This window comes from Pelodiscus sinensis, chromosome 4 (genome assembly GCF_049634645.1).
Source record: "Pelodiscus sinensis isolate JC-2024 chromosome 4, ASM4963464v1, whole genome shotgun sequence".
Lineage (NCBI taxonomy): Eukaryota > Metazoa > Chordata > Testudines > Trionychidae > Pelodiscus > Pelodiscus sinensis.
Window position 1 is genome coordinate 56,782,590 of NC_134714.1, and position 15,648 is coordinate 56,798,237.

Genomic DNA, 15,648 nt, shown 5'->3' on the forward strand with positions numbered 1-15,648 from the left:
GAAATCTTTTCAAAATAGTTTTAGAACATATACTCATAGACTTTAAGGTCAGAAGGGACCATTATGATCATCTAGTCTGACCCCCTGCACAGTGCAGGCCACAGAATCTCACCCACTCCTCTTTCAAAATTCAGTAGTGCCTTTCATAATGGAGATAGGTGATAGATGGCTCTGGATCCTTCAATTGACAAAATTCATTAAAAGAAAACACAATACAAAACTTGTGTGCCTGGAGCCCAAGAATCTCCATTCCACTGCCCATATCGCATTTTGAGGTTCCAGAAAGCCTGCGGTATTTGCTCAGGTTTGCTGCTAGCTCCTGGTACAAGCTCACAAAAATCTGTCAAACAGGTAATGAGACAACTCATCTGCTATGCCATGATCAATGCCTGGCACATGTTTAGAAGAAAAGCAGATGTTGAGGGTTAAATACTGAAAAACAAATGCCCTCATCAACTTCATGACCATGTGCAATTTCAAAGTCGTGTCATGCATAACCCCACTTTGTGTCCTGGTGACAGGTCATTTCTATGCACACCAATTGCCTTGATAAAACAGCCCAAAATCAGTACCCCCCACAGCATCTGAATAGATTTTAATTCCCCTTATAATATCCATATCTCCCTTCATAATGATGCCTCGTTAAAATTACTCAAAAATGTTCTCATACCCTCAAGTCTTCCTTCATCTCTCTAATGACTTTTCTGTAATGGTGTGTCTTGGCTATGCTGGCTGTTGCTGCTGTCATCTAGGCACAGTATTCCTGCTCCACTCTGACAACTCTGCAATCAAAATTCAGCTTCCCCAGAATAGATTGCAGATTCTGCAGTGTGAGCTTTTTAGCCCCTACTGCTCTCTTGAGCAATCCCAATTGGTCCTGAAGCTTATTCTGAGAGATACATGATCTCTCACCATAGTGTCCAGCTCAATCCCAAGGCAGATCAATGTAGCAGAAGGAACCTTTGTTTTTTCTTCCACTAGGGATCCTCCCCCCTCCCCCCCCACTATTTAGTCGGGACCTGATATGTGACGAACAAGTGAAAACACTCATCTGACTTGGCTCATCCTGCAAACAAAAAAATCATCAAATAATGCACCACTTGTCTTCCACTCATCTGAAGATGGCATAAAGCATTAAACATGGATGTTGCTATGTGAGAGTTTAGTGTCAATGAGAAATCCAGGAACACCACTAAGCCAGGAATAAATCAATTGTAAGTGTGTTCCTTCAACAAAATGAGACTCCACTATGGCTGCACAATCTTCAAATGCTTTCTTCATACCAGCACCATAACCCCTCTCTTGCTAAGATTCAGCTTCAATCACCAAATCTCATCCAAGCATCGGGCCATCTTGATGTTAGTGATATGGCTGTTTTGGGCAAAGGATAGGTTGTGCTGTGCATTCCTGATTATTGCTGGCACAGTTCACCTAATTGTTCCATGCAGAGTCAGGGAGATAATTGATTCATAAGTCATATATCTAGTAGTGAAAGTGCAGTTTTCTATCCTACTCACCAGGTATATTCTTCCAGGAAGGATCCAAAAGGATTTTTACAGCTTTTTGATTTGCTGTATTTTTCAAAAAACGTATTTTCAGTTTAACCTAAGTTTTGCTTTTGTTTAATTGCCAGCTAACTAAAAAAAACCATTATTTGCATAGCTCTAAACCTACTTCCATTGAAGGAAATTTGCTCATTATAGCGCATCGTCAAGCCCCAGTAACAACTAAGATTTTATTCTAGACTTCAGTTTTGTTTTCAGGATTTCAAATCAAGATTTTTAGGAACACAAAATTGACCAATGGCATTAGGTGACTCTGCATATTTTCATGATAATGGGTTTTCTTGGATGTGAAGATAAATGTATACATATTAGTTGCCCCATTACCAATGAGTGTAACACACCAAGAGTAAACAGAGTGGAACAAGTTCTATGTTATAATATATCCATATAGTCCCATAATCCAGCAAAGAGGTTTGTGCTGATACAATTGAAGACAGAAGTTGGTCAAGAGAAGGCATGTAATTCAAGTCACAGGATAAAGAATAATGCCATGAATTCCCCTGAAATAACAGACTGTTTCTGCACACTATGAAGTAAAGTTAACTTTATTGGATAAAAAAATGCTCCACACATCTTTGAAATCTGCATTAAACTCAGTTCAGATGCCAATCTGATGATAAGTGGGTATGGTTTGCACATTGCTTTTGTGCTACATATGGTTTTGCATAGAAACAGTGCATACTAATTAGAACTGTTGAAGTATATTTGTGAAATGAGTCATTAATATGTAAAAATATTCCTTGGCTGCCCAATTTAAGGCATTTTTGTCTTACTAATGGTATCTTGTATGTGCACATGTATAGAACACCACAGGCTCAATTCCCAGGTGATATAACCCGAGACAGCCCCACTAATATAAATTGAGCGACGCCAACCTATTTTAGCTGAAAATCTGGTCCCAAATCTCTGGTTGTCCTTGTAACAGAAATCTTTGCAAATACCTATTTGGGTAAACTTGTTTTCCTGATCTCCTTGTTCTCAAAAGACCTACCTGACATGGGAGAGATGCACAAATAGGGTAATATAGTCAAACTTAGGTATCTAAACCATGTTTAGGCATCTAAATAAAAGTATTCTGCTTTTCAGCATTTCCCAATCACTGAGGGTGAAATTCATTCCTGTATACAGGGTCAGCATTATGGACAATTGGAACTTGAGAAGTTCATTTTAATGCACTATATAGAAAACTCCCAGTCACTTGAATGAAGTAGCACCACTTTATTTGGCTAAATACAAAATGTATCTGAGTACAGTATTATTTATACAAATAAGTATTTGAGTTTATTTGTTAATGGATCATATAAAATTGATCATATAATTTAAAGCAAAATGATAGTTGTCCCGGTGTCAGTTATGCACATTCAAGCTGGTTATTCTGCTCTCTTCTACCATGTTCAGTTATAAGTCTGACAGCTACAACTGCCCCTCTTATTTTCATATTAATTTACATTGTTTGATGTTTTCCTTTTATATATTTAAATCAATAATTAAAATTAAATTAAGTTGAACCAATAAAAAATCTGTCTGAAGATATGCTAGAATTCAAATAGCTTCATGCTAGTTATAAAATATACAGTGGAATCTAAAATTAGATTTATTTTATTCAAAAATGTATATTTCAGTATCCTCCTAGAATAAGATTTGAAATGATAATTTCTTTTTGATTTAATATCCCTTCCAGTGGGCTGGGACAGGTTGAAATATAAATGATTAAAAATAAGCAGACCCAGACTCATTTTTACTGCTTCTTTCCTGGCTGCTTTCTGCTAGTTTTCCAATTAACAAGAACTTATTCTTTCTCAGGATTTTTTGTTTGTTGGTTTCGGTGATTTGGTTTTTGTAGGCAGGTCAAAAAATAGCCACACACTTTTTTATTAAAAATAAAATCGATGACGATGTTTAGGTCACCTAGAGGATAGTAAATTAAACACTGAATAAACAAAGTCTTTCACTAGAAAGAAAATGATGGAACACAGATTTTCTTAGCATAACAAGGTATGGGATCTGTCTTCAGTACTTTACCACAACAGTCTAAATTAAGAACAGAGGAGAACAAGTTCGAATCATACATGGTCAAGAATAAAGGTTCTGTTTATAAACTGTAAAAAGAGGTATGCTATCAGTTGGAAAGTTATGGTAGTCTGAGAACAGTTTATTTAAAGTTTCCTCACATAGCCTTTTCTTTCTCCATGGATCAGTAATACATGTCTTTTTAAAATCAGTTCACTCTTATTTTAACACACAGGAATTTTCTTCTCTTTTCTCACAGAAAGCTAAATAAAATAGGGCTTTCTGCAACTGAAGTAATATGAATGAAACAAATACAATTACACTTTTTTACTAGAAGAGAAGAAGAGCCGCTTAAAATGGCTTTATGTTTCTATTTATTTCAGTGGGCTCTGAATCAGGCCCTTATAAATAAATAAAAATATCAGATATTCACATTTATTTCATTAGAATGTTCTGTTTTCTGCAGAGGACCCCACATTCTGAACTAGTCTGATAAAGGCCACTCCTTCCACCATCCTGGATTTGATTAATAACTGTCCAGAGGTGAAAACCTCATCTCTTACTCTTTTCAAATTTGAGCAATTAATACATTGATTGTGTTTTTTACTGAGTGCCAAACTGACCCCATATCACTAATGGTTAGTATAGAAAGAGAAATGGCAGCAAAAGAGCAACAGCAAGCAGCAGGAGGGCAACATCACAGAGGCGACCAGAGGAGAGGCCAGTGGGAGGGTTTCAGCACATGCTATATTATTTGACATGAAAACAGCTTTGGAGATCTGAGTTCTAAAAATAATTTGAAGGAGAACAGTCAGCCTAAGCACTCCCTATGAGATTGCCCAATCCAGTTCTGCAGTAATTTTCCATTACTATACAGGGTAGGGGAGGTTTTCTAATACAGTGTTTCTGAACTTTTTTTATAAAGTATCCCTTAAAAAATATAAGTACCCCCAGTACCTACAGTTTTCAGATACACAACATTTTTTCTACCATTGCAACACATTTGTTTAAACAACTTAATTGTAGCCTGGCGGGCGATGACATTTTTGGGTGTAAAAAGTACAAAAATAATAAAGCTCTATAAACTTAAAACAAAAATTCAGTTTTCTCCAAATTTCAGTTTACGTACCCTCCAGACTTCTCTCAAGTACCCTTAAGGGTACTCGTACCACTGGTTGAGAAACACTGTTCTTATACTGAAGTGAGCTATACTTGGATAAAGGGCAAAGTTCCATACCCTCAGATTAAAAAATACTGCAGAATGTTTCTTCTAGTAATGTAGGATGTGTCAGCAATCCAACCACTTATTACATAATGATTCATTTTAGAAGAGGTCTAGGAAGTAAGGTAAACTTTTCTAGTCCTATTTTAAAATTTCAGTTTGTATCCGTGCAGGTTTCCAATATCCAATAACAGTGTTATAATAACTTCAGGTTTACCACAACTCAGTAGATCATGTGATTTATATATTCTGCGCTCAGAATTTCAGGGTTTCAGGATTTTTCCTAATACATTTACCCCAAAAGCACTGAAATGATAATAGAAACAAAAGGTAAAAACAAAACCCTCTAATTTTGTTGAGTTCCTGTCTGTAAGTTCTCCACTTAGTGCTAAGGGTGTGTTATGTAAAAATACCAAAAATACTGAAAGTATAGAGTAGGTTAAAGACAACTTTATTTATTTATTTAAAAGCAAAGTTTGGAAGAACACACTTATTAATCTCAATTGTGGAAACACCTTTACCTCCAACATATGAGTATGAAGGAATCTATTCATCTATCAATAAAGCTAATGACTACATCTTGTATAAATAGGATTTTTAGAGCACATTCACAGGAGTACACTGTCCTAGTGTAAGGTAATTTCATCAATTATACCTGAATCTACTCTCTTTCAAATCAACAGCAAACTCCCTTTGACTTCACTGAGAATAGGAACTGGCCAAATGTCTAGCAAATTGACTCAAAATTGTGATCTGTATAACCTGTCACTTAAAAGGAAATAAAAGTAATTTTAAGTTTAATCAACCCAATGCTGAAATCAGCAATGAAGCCTAGCCTCCAGTGTGCCTGAAATCTTTAAGGCGACCCCTCCCCCCAAATAAACAAATATGTTGTAATTCTTTGTTTGCACATTTCCCTACGATTCTATGCTGTACTATCTGAAAACTTACACTGACTGTCTCTAATTATAAAATGAATGTTATTTGAGCACAGTAAGCACTGACCTTCCACAATGATCGATGACAGATGTCCAATCAGGATCTTGTTACCTGGGTCTAAACTGGGGTGGGATCAACAGAGTGGTGTGCCAAAGGCCATATGCAAAACTGAAAAGAGAACAATGTAGATTCACAATTATTAGGAGTCTCTGAAGTGTGCGGGGGAGGTTGTATTTTGTAATTGCAACCTGAGAATGATTGTGGCCTCAGCTGATTATTGTAAAACTGGCTTTATTTAGAGAAGAATAAAGTTTCATGCACTTATAAGCTCTTGTACATTTACATTTTATCACGTAAATATTCTTTAGAACACTTAAGCCACTGCATCAGCTATCATGTGTCTCTCACACTGGACTGCCTGGGCTTTTTTCCATCAGTTGCAAGAAACTTTCAACACATCTGGTATGAGCTTGTCCCATCAACTGCTATGAGCCTTTGTGTGTAATAACTATGGTTCTCATTGGCTTCACTGTATAGCTGCCAATAAGTCTTCTCTAGTAGCTACTACAAGCCTTTCACATTAGCTGAATGCAAATTTTACATTTTTACCTAATTTAGGGGATGATCTTGCTCCCACTGATGTGAATTGTAACACGCTTGTGGACTTCAGTGAGAACAATATGGCTATGTCTACACTGGCCCCTTCTTCGGAAGGGGCATGCTAATTTTGAACTTGGGAATAGGGAAATCCGCGGGGGATTTAAATATCCCCCGCGGGATTTAAATAAACATGGCCGCCGCTTTTTTTCCAGCTTGGGGAAAAGCCGGAAAAAAGCATCTAGACTGGCGCGATCCTCCGGAATAAAGCCTTTAAAGTAGGAATAAGAGATCCTCCGGAAAAGGGCTTTATTCCGGAGGATCGTGCCAGTCTAGACGCTTTTTTCCGGCTTTTCCACAAGCCGGAAAAAAAGTGGCAGCCATGTTTATTTAAATCCTGCGGGGGATATTTAAATCCCCCGCGGATTTCCCTATTCCCAAGTTCAAAATTAGCATGCCCCTTCCGAAGAAGGGGCCAGTGTAGACGTAGCCTAGGAGACCTTTTGATGAGGTGTGAGATACCACTGGTTATTGGTGGTATTGTGCCTTGAAATGTGGGTTTCTTAATATTTGCTGAACGTTATTTTGAAAAACAATACAGCTAGTTCCTAGTTTTACAAATTAAATAAATAAATGTTTTTCTCCCATCAATATATATACACATAATATGCAGAACTCTCACAGATGCTAAGGGGAGAATAAATTAAAATGTTATCAAATTTCTCAGGGCTAATTGTATTTCATAAGAATATGTAGTTAAAAAAATCTGAACTAAAGCACACAGTACATTACAAACTATAGATCAAAGGAAGAAAGTTTTAAATCTTCTAAATGTATTTTAAAAGATTTTCTCTTGAATTTTAGTTTTATGAAGAAACATTTAAGATTTAACATGTGAATCAAGTCATATTGCTTTAAAAAACACCCACAATCTAATGCTGCTAACAACTAATTATGATTTTTAACTACCACTTTATTTTTGATAATGTACAATAAACAAAAATATCTAGCATAGGTATTTTTCTAGGGACTGAAAGTGAATAATTATTCAATTTTTACTGTCATGGTTCAAATCCCAAACCTAAAGTCAGGACTAAAATGAATTTGGGCCATCTTTAGTTTAAAGCTAAAATAATACAACCTTCTTCACCACTATAGACGTGCATATGTAATTTGAATGTCTTAGTTTTAGCAAATGCTACTATGTGGAAGTGAGCTAGAAAGCTAGACCTCAGACAAATGTGTGTGTTTCCAAGACCAGTGTAGTAATTGAACTGATCAGCACATACAAAATTTAGCTCACATCTTATTGTCATCTCCACATTAAAATCAAGCCACAAGCAATCTTGACATTAAGATACCAAGGTACCAGGAATTGTCGGAGTATAGGAAAGAGAATATGGAACTGCTGAAACCAATGAGTTTACATTACCAAAAATGAAACTTACACTCACAGACACTTACCTTCCTTCCCCCTCCCCCCCCCCCCCCCCCCCCCCGCATCCCCCTTCTGTTCTGAAATGTGATTTGTCCTTTTCATGTGTGTTCATTTTTTAAAATTGTATCCTTTGGTATATATGGTTGTGACTATTTTCTTCCACTATTTGATCTGAGGAAGTGGGTCTGGCCCACGAAAGCTCATCATCTAATAAACCATCTTGTTAGTCTTTAAAGTGCTACATAGTCCTGCATTTTGCTTTTACATTACCAATGCATCTGATTTGAATTTTCTTGTATAAATGTTTGTGTGTACATATGCCATTATCAGATGATAAGAGGTGAGAATGCAAACTGAAATTCAAGTATGTCTACACTGCCCTGGAGTTTGGACTAAGGAATTAAAAACAGCAGTAAATACAAAAGTGCTCTGTTATAACGCCTGTGTGGATGATGCAGAAGCTAACTTTAAGGCCATGTCTACATTATGAGATAAGGTTAAATTTATTAAGGTCTATTTCTTACCACCCTATTTTGTAAAGTTAAAGGTCCATGTCCCTACTGTGTACAAGAATTCAACATAATTTGAATAGAATGGCAACAGGGAGACTACTGACAACTTTGAGAGTGATACACTGTGGGTAGTGATCCCATAGTGCCTGTACTGCTTTGCATTTGGGCTTATGCTCCCAGTAAACGCTGGTCCCAAAACTGTGCAGCAGGTGATCTTTGTCTACTCCCTCCCTACTTGCTTGAGATCAATGGGAAATAGTCTCTTTGTCTTTGGACCCTTTTTGGCCCTGGTTACCTAGACAGGTGCCATAGCAGCGCAAGCATGGACACCTTCAGGTCTCATTGTGCATCAAAGCACAGTAACATTGATGTCTACCTTCATGCATCTAATGGTGCAGTATGTCAAGAGCATATGCACGTCACTCTACCAGAAAGAGAATGAGGAGTAATCTCAGTCTTATGTTGCCATGGGCACATTGCATAGGCAAGCCCTTGCTTTGAGCAAATTGGAAACACAGCTAGCATTTGATTTTCTGGAAACTGTGAAACATCAGTTCTGGTGCCATGAAATAAGCACAGACCGGTGGGATTGGACCACGTAGTGCTGCACATATGGGACAATCAGCAATGGCTGCAAAGCTTCCGAAAGTGCAAGGCCACTTTCATGGAACTGCAAATGGCTTTCCCACATCCTGAAGTGCAGGGACACCTAAGTGAGACCTGCTCTAACAGTGGAGAAGTGTGTTACAATTGCCTTTTGTGGCTTGAAATGCCAGACAGCTAATGGTCAGTTGGGAATCACTTTGAAATGGGGAAAGATTTGGGGTCTGTTGTTATACAAGTAGCCGAAGCAATTAATACCATTCTTCTATAGAGGGTAGTGACTCTGAGAAATGTGGATGCCGCACTAGAGGGCTTTGACATGCTGAGGTTCCCTATCTGCAGTGGGGCAATAGATGGCATGCACATCCCCATCTTGCAAAGGAGCACATGAACCACAAGGAGTATTCCTTAATGGTGTTGCAGGTGCTGGTGTATCACAAGAGCCATTTCACCAACATTAACATGGGATGGTTGGGAAAGGTGCATGACATGTGCATCTTTAGGGACTTCTGCCTTTTCAGAAAGATGCAAGTTAGAACTTTTTTTCCCAGAATGGAAAATTAGAATTGGAGTGGTGGAAATGCCAATAGTGAAACTTGGCGACCCAATCTGCCCCTTGCTCCTATGGCTCAGGAAGCTGTACACAGGCAGCCTGGACTACAGTAAGGAACAGTTCAACTACAAGTTGAGGAAGTGCAGAAAGGAGGTTGAATCTGCCTTTGGGCAACATTTAAAGGGAAGATTTAGGAGTCTACTGACTTGGTTAGATCTCTGCGAATGCATCATTTATTTTGTAGTGGCAGCCTGCAGTGTGCTCCATAATATTTGTGAAAGCAAGGGGGAACATTATCTGAGGGTGCGGGGGCAGAGGCAGAGTGTGTAGCAAAAGATTTTGAGCAGCCAGACACCAGGGCGATAAGGAGAGCAAAGGGTGGGAAAGTGCAAATCAGAGAGACTTTGAAAGAAAGTTTTATGAATGATCAATTTTGAGAGTCATGCACATTGCTCTCAGTGAGGTGTCCCTGTATTCGGTGTGTTTGCCTATTAACCCTTCCCGCTCCCCACACACACACATTCCTGCAATATAAGTAATAAAGAGACTGTTGTTCAGAGGTCATGTGATTTTATTTAGGGAAGACAACTGGGACAAAAAAGGAGTCCAGAATGGGACCCCAAGGAGAGGATTAGAAACATAAAAAAGAACAACCTTTTGAGGGCCTGGAGGGTGAGTGTGAAGCTGCCCTTAAGTCCTGCTCTTCCCCTTCCCCCTCCTCCCCCCACCGCCACATGTCCTGAGGCCCACGGAGTGGAGGCTATGGAACTGGGTGAGGAGAAAAAGTAGTTCTGCACAAGGGCCAGGGGGGAAGAATCCATGCTTTCTATCACAGTCATCAGAGATGAAAATATATTCTCCTGTTGCTTTGCTTCCAATTCCCTGCACAGTCTTTTCCTGCTGCTCTGTTATTCTGGCTTGCTGCTCCAATATCTTCTGCTGCTGCTCCACTCACATCTCCTCCAGGATTGTATCCCTCCATTCTATTTGCTACTTAAACATGGCTTCCCTTTTCTGTTTTCACCTGTGGATTTGTGAGAGCTGGACAGCTGCTGGAGCTGGGACAGTATGCACCAAGCTCCCTGCTGTACTCACTGTAACCAAAAGTTACAAGGGCACAGATATAAGAGATACATTGTGGAGCCTTAAACCTAATCTGTTAAAACACAGGAAAGGTCTCTCTAAAAACAATGGAAATGTGTTCTGAGCAAGGCCAAAATTATGTTTTAAAGTGGCCACTGTACAGCAGGTACACAACAGAGTTCTCAGGGGAACATTTGGACTCATGCAGTTTGGAGGCAGGCATAGTAAAGGGCCTGCCAGGGCACGATCCTGCAAGTGGATAGGGAGATGGCAGTGGCAGGGCAGTGGCTCATGTGGCTTCATAAGAACAGCGTACTGGGTCAGACCAAAGGTCCATCTAGCCCAGTAGCCTGTCTGCCGACAGTGGCCAGCACCAGGTGCCCCAGAGGGGTGGACCGAAGACAATGATCAAGCGATTTGTCTCCTGCCATTCCTCTCCAGCCTCTGACAAACAGAGGCAAGAGACACCATTTCTATCCCCTGGCTAATAACCTTTTATGGACCTAACCTCCATGAAATTATCTAGCTTCTCTTTAAACTCTGTTATATTCCTAGCCTTCACAGCCTCCTCTGGCAAGGAGTTCCACAGGTTGACTACACGCTGTGTGAAGAACTTTCTTTTATTAGTTTTAAACCTGCTACCCATTAACTTCATTTGGTGTCCTCTAGTTCTTCTATTATGGGAACTAATAAATAACTTGTCTTTATCTGCCCTCTCCACACCTCTCATGATTTTATAAACCTCTATCATATCCCCCCTCAGTCTCCTCTTTTCTAAACTGAAAAGTCCCAGTCGTTTTAACCTCTCTTCATATGGGACCCATTCCAAACCCCTAATCATTTTAATTGCCCTTTTCTTTGCCCATACTTCCCTCCTGTGCCTGCCATACCCTGCTTCCTGGCAGAGTGCTACTCTCCTATTCCACAAAAGCCTGTGGATGGGAGGGAGGAGGAGGTCCAGTCATGTCGGCGGGGAAGGGCGGTGGCTCACGTGGCTTCCTTCCTCTGTGTTCACCACACCCCACTACCCAGGAGAGTGCTACATTCCCATACTGAAGGACTATGTCTACACTGTAGCCTCTTGTGCAAAAAATATGCAAATGAGGCAAAGTGCAGAATATTGCCACACCTCATTTGCAGGGCTTGACAAATAATACAATTTACTCACCCGTGGCGAGTAGATTGTAACCCGGAAGAGCCGGGTTCAGGCAATCTGCGCATACGCAGAACGATCTGCGCATGAGCAGATCACCGGACAGCACAGCTGGCGAGCGGGGCTTTCCGCAGTTTGGCGAGCCCTGCTCATCTGCATAATTAATGAGGCTCCGTTTTTGTGCAAGAGGCTTTTGCGCAAAAAAGGAGCTCTCTACATGGCTCCTTTTTGCGCAAACCCCCCCTCGTGCGCAAGAGCCACTCTTCCACATTTTTTTCAAGCAAAAGCCTCCTGTACAAAAACGGAGTCTCATTAATTATTGAGACAATTGAGGCATGGTGCTAGTCCACGCTTCGCCTCATTTGCATATTTTTTGCACAAAATGGGGGAAGTATAGACATAGCCCAGAAGTCTATGGGTAGGAAAGCAGAATGGAGGTGGTGCCGGAGGCTGAAGCCATGCTAACAATAGAGAGAGACATCAGCTAATAGCTTCCACTTCTCCTTCATCCAGGTTGCCATGTGAGATGTTAGTCTTCCCTGAATCACACAGAGAGATAGGGAGTTGATGCTGACTGAATGTGGCCAGAAACCTGGGCCTTATGATGCAATGCTTTGTGCTGTAATGACGTCAGACCACTTACTGCTGGCTTTGGCATGGGAAGGTGTCTTACCATGGAGAATGGAATAAGGCAGGCCTCTCCAGAAAGCCTGTAAGAAGGATTCCTATAGGAGAGCTTCATGGAGAGATACAGGGAGGATTCCTGCTTTAACTCCAGACATGTTAACAAGCTGTTCCAGGCCTCCTACACTGTGTAGGCACAGTGCACCACACATCACACCCAATTGCCTTAACCTGCTTGTGGCAAGAAAAAAAACTCACCAGAAATGCCATCCCTGGGATCAGTGACCAACTGTGAAATATCCTGGGAAGAGGGAATTGTCTCCAAAGTGATGAAAAGTTCTTGGGTCTCATGTTCCTCCCGCTCTATCACCACACTATCTTCCATGCTACTGTCCTGATTGTCTTGGGTGGATTCGGCAGTCTGGTTTAGGAAGCTAGTTGTGTCCCCTCCTAGGATTGCATGCAGCTGGCCATAGACGTAGCATATTTGTGGAGATGCACCAGATCATCTGTCTACTTTTTCTTGTGATAGGATTACCTTAGTTCCTTGATTTTAACATGGCCTTGCTAGGTATCCCTGGACTATCCTTTCTTCACCATTCACTTTGCGATCTTTGCATAGATATCAGCATTTCTTTTGCTGTTTTGGAGCTCCAAGAAAATGGATTCCTCTCCCCCTGCCTCAATGAGGTCCAAGATCTCCTGCATATTCCATGCTGGTAGTCTTGTGTGCTCCTGGGAATTGGAGCTCATGGAACTTAAACTCATGACAGTCATGGCCATGTGTGTGCTGCCCAGCTATGCTGCCTGCTATGAGGTGTGCTTGCAATGCTGTCTACATGGGAAACTGAATTCAAACTTTCCCGGGGCTTTTCCTGTTCACCTGGAGAAGAGTAGAGGCACAAGTACTGGACAGAGAGGTCACAGCAGGGCACTGTGGGATGCTTCTTAGAGTCCAAGAACATTAACTTTCTCATAGCAGGATGTACACTACTGTGAATTCAACCATACAAGGTTGAATTTTGCATTACTCCTCCTGAAAAGCAGGAGTACCAAAATCAACTTCAGCAGCCCTTAAAGTTAACAGAATGCTCTTGGTAATGTGGACTCATTGTTTAGAAAATCGAAATTACACGGCTAAATAGGATTTAAACTCCTAGGCTATGTCTACACTCACGGCTTCTTGCGCGAGTAATATGCAAATGAGGCTAAGTGTGGAATATTGCTGAGCCTCATTTGCATACCTAATGAGCCACCATTTTTTTCAGAAGAGGCTCTTGCGCAAGAAGGAGCGTCTACACTGCCCCTTCTTGCACAAGAAAAACCCTCTTGCACAATGCCATTACACCTATTACTTGAGAGGAAGAACGGCATTGCGCAAGAGGGTTTTTCTTGCACAAGAAGGGGCAGTATAGACGCTCCTTCTTGTGCAAGAGCCTCTTCTGAAAAAAAGGTGGCTCATTAGATATGCAAATGAGGCTCAGCGATATTCCATGCTTAGCCTCATTTGCATATTACTTGCGCAAGAAACCGCGAGCGTAGACATAATCCTAGGGTAGATCAAGCCTAAGTTTGCAACTGTAATGACTATAGAAGGGAGTGACCATGCTGCAGTTTGGTGTGCATTGCTATTCATACCTCTTTAGTCAAACTGAGGGGCTTGGCTCATCAGCTGCTATGAGATTTTGTGTGTAATAACTATGCCCTTAGAAGAGCAATTTTAAGCATCACCAGAGTCCCACACATGTACAAAGCATGCTGCAAAATAGTAATAAAGATGATGGCCCACCACAAAATGCTTACTAGTGAAGACAAACAAAGATACACTGGCCAACAAAGTACAAAGACATTGCCCCAGCTTTATAACTAGCATTAGCAGCTTTCTTCAAAAAAAAGTAAACAAGAATTATACCAATGCTGAAAATGACCAAGGCTGTGAAAGATGTAAAATAATAATGGTATGTGAAAGAAAGAAGAAAGGAATTTAAAGTAGGAAGGTGTTCCAAACCAATGGGCAGCATAAATAAAAGTCCAAAATTAATGGGGAGGGATATAATAGCATTTAGCAAATAAAATAAATATACATTATATATCATTTTTATCATCCAATTATGTTACACACTTTGTGATTTTCCCCATAGACCTGTGAAGTAGATATTATTAGTCCTATCCATTATGTTTAACCAATGGGGAAACTGAGGCAGGAAATATAAATCACATGCCTCAGATCACAGAAAGAAACTATATCTGGATTTGGATTAGAATGAAAAAGTTGATAGGATTTACTTCTCCGTGATTTTTTAAAATCTTTATCTATTAATTTGGTACATTTAAACTCTTCTGTCTGTGTAATACAATTCTCATCACTTCTTTGCACCAGGCTGGGTAGAGGGATGATATGTGCAGGTGGAGCTGCTGGTCCTGGCACAGGGGTTAGGGCTGGGTCAAAGGTTTTGCATTTGGGAGTGAATGATGGGTGCTGGTTCCAGGAGAGGGCCCAGGACTCATGATGAGTGCCTGCAGGGAGGGGCAGTATGCAGAGTCATGTGCTCCCCAAGAGCTGCAAGGAATCTGCTTCTGGAGTAGGGTGGGGCCATGGCTGGAAGGAGCCTGCCTTAGCCCCACGGTGCCATGAACTAGCATTCATCCATTTAGAGTACAGAAACAATGCTGTGGGACCAATATCTAAGGGTATGCCTACACTTGCACCTTAGTTCAAACTCGGGAGGAAAATGAAGCATATTGAAGTTGCTAATGAAGTGAGGAATTTAACTATCCCATGCTTGATTAGCATATTCGCAGCTGGTCGCCATTTTAAAATGCCAGTAGCCTGAATTAACTCGTGGTGCAATGAGGAGAACCAGTTAATTTGAGAGATGGGTTTTGGATCGGATTACTGTGTCTACACACGGCAAGTTAATTCAGACTACCGGCATTTTAAAATGGCGACCGGACGCAAATATGCTAATCAAGCGTGGGATATTTAAATCTTGCGCTTCATTAGAAACTTCATTATGCTTCATTTGCCTCCCTAGTTCAAACTAGGGGGCAAGTGTAGACATACTCTAAGGTATTCTATGCCCGTTGAAGGAAATAGGATTTTTTTCCATTAGCTTCAGTGGGCTTTTGGTGAGGCATTAATGAATAAAATAATAAACTAAGCAACAAAGCACAGCAAAAGTATCAGAGACATATTTGTCAAATTAAATACACTCAAAGAAGTCACAATCTGTCTGATGAAGTTTTGAAAATGGAGAGGGCAAATTTGTGAAATTAGTTTTTTATAAATCATTTGCTCAGTTTTAATAACAAATCCCATTCAAAAGTGGTACAATTGAAAATAAAAGAA

At 40.3% G+C, this 15,648-nt stretch overlaps 1 long non-coding RNA gene across 2 annotated transcripts in view; it reads right to left on the reverse strand.

Annotated features, from left to right (window-relative positions):
* The window catches only part of LOC106732673 (uncharacterized), a 153,125-nt gene that overhangs the window by 51,365 nt on the left and 86,112 nt on the right, over nucleotides 1-15,648 (reverse strand). For both annotated transcript variants that reach the window (XR_012903412.1, XR_012903413.1), the window contains exon 4: nucleotides 5,803-5,904. This is a non-coding gene — a long non-coding RNA (uncharacterized LOC106732673). The remainder of the gene's footprint in view (nucleotides 1-5,802; nucleotides 5,905-15,648) is intronic.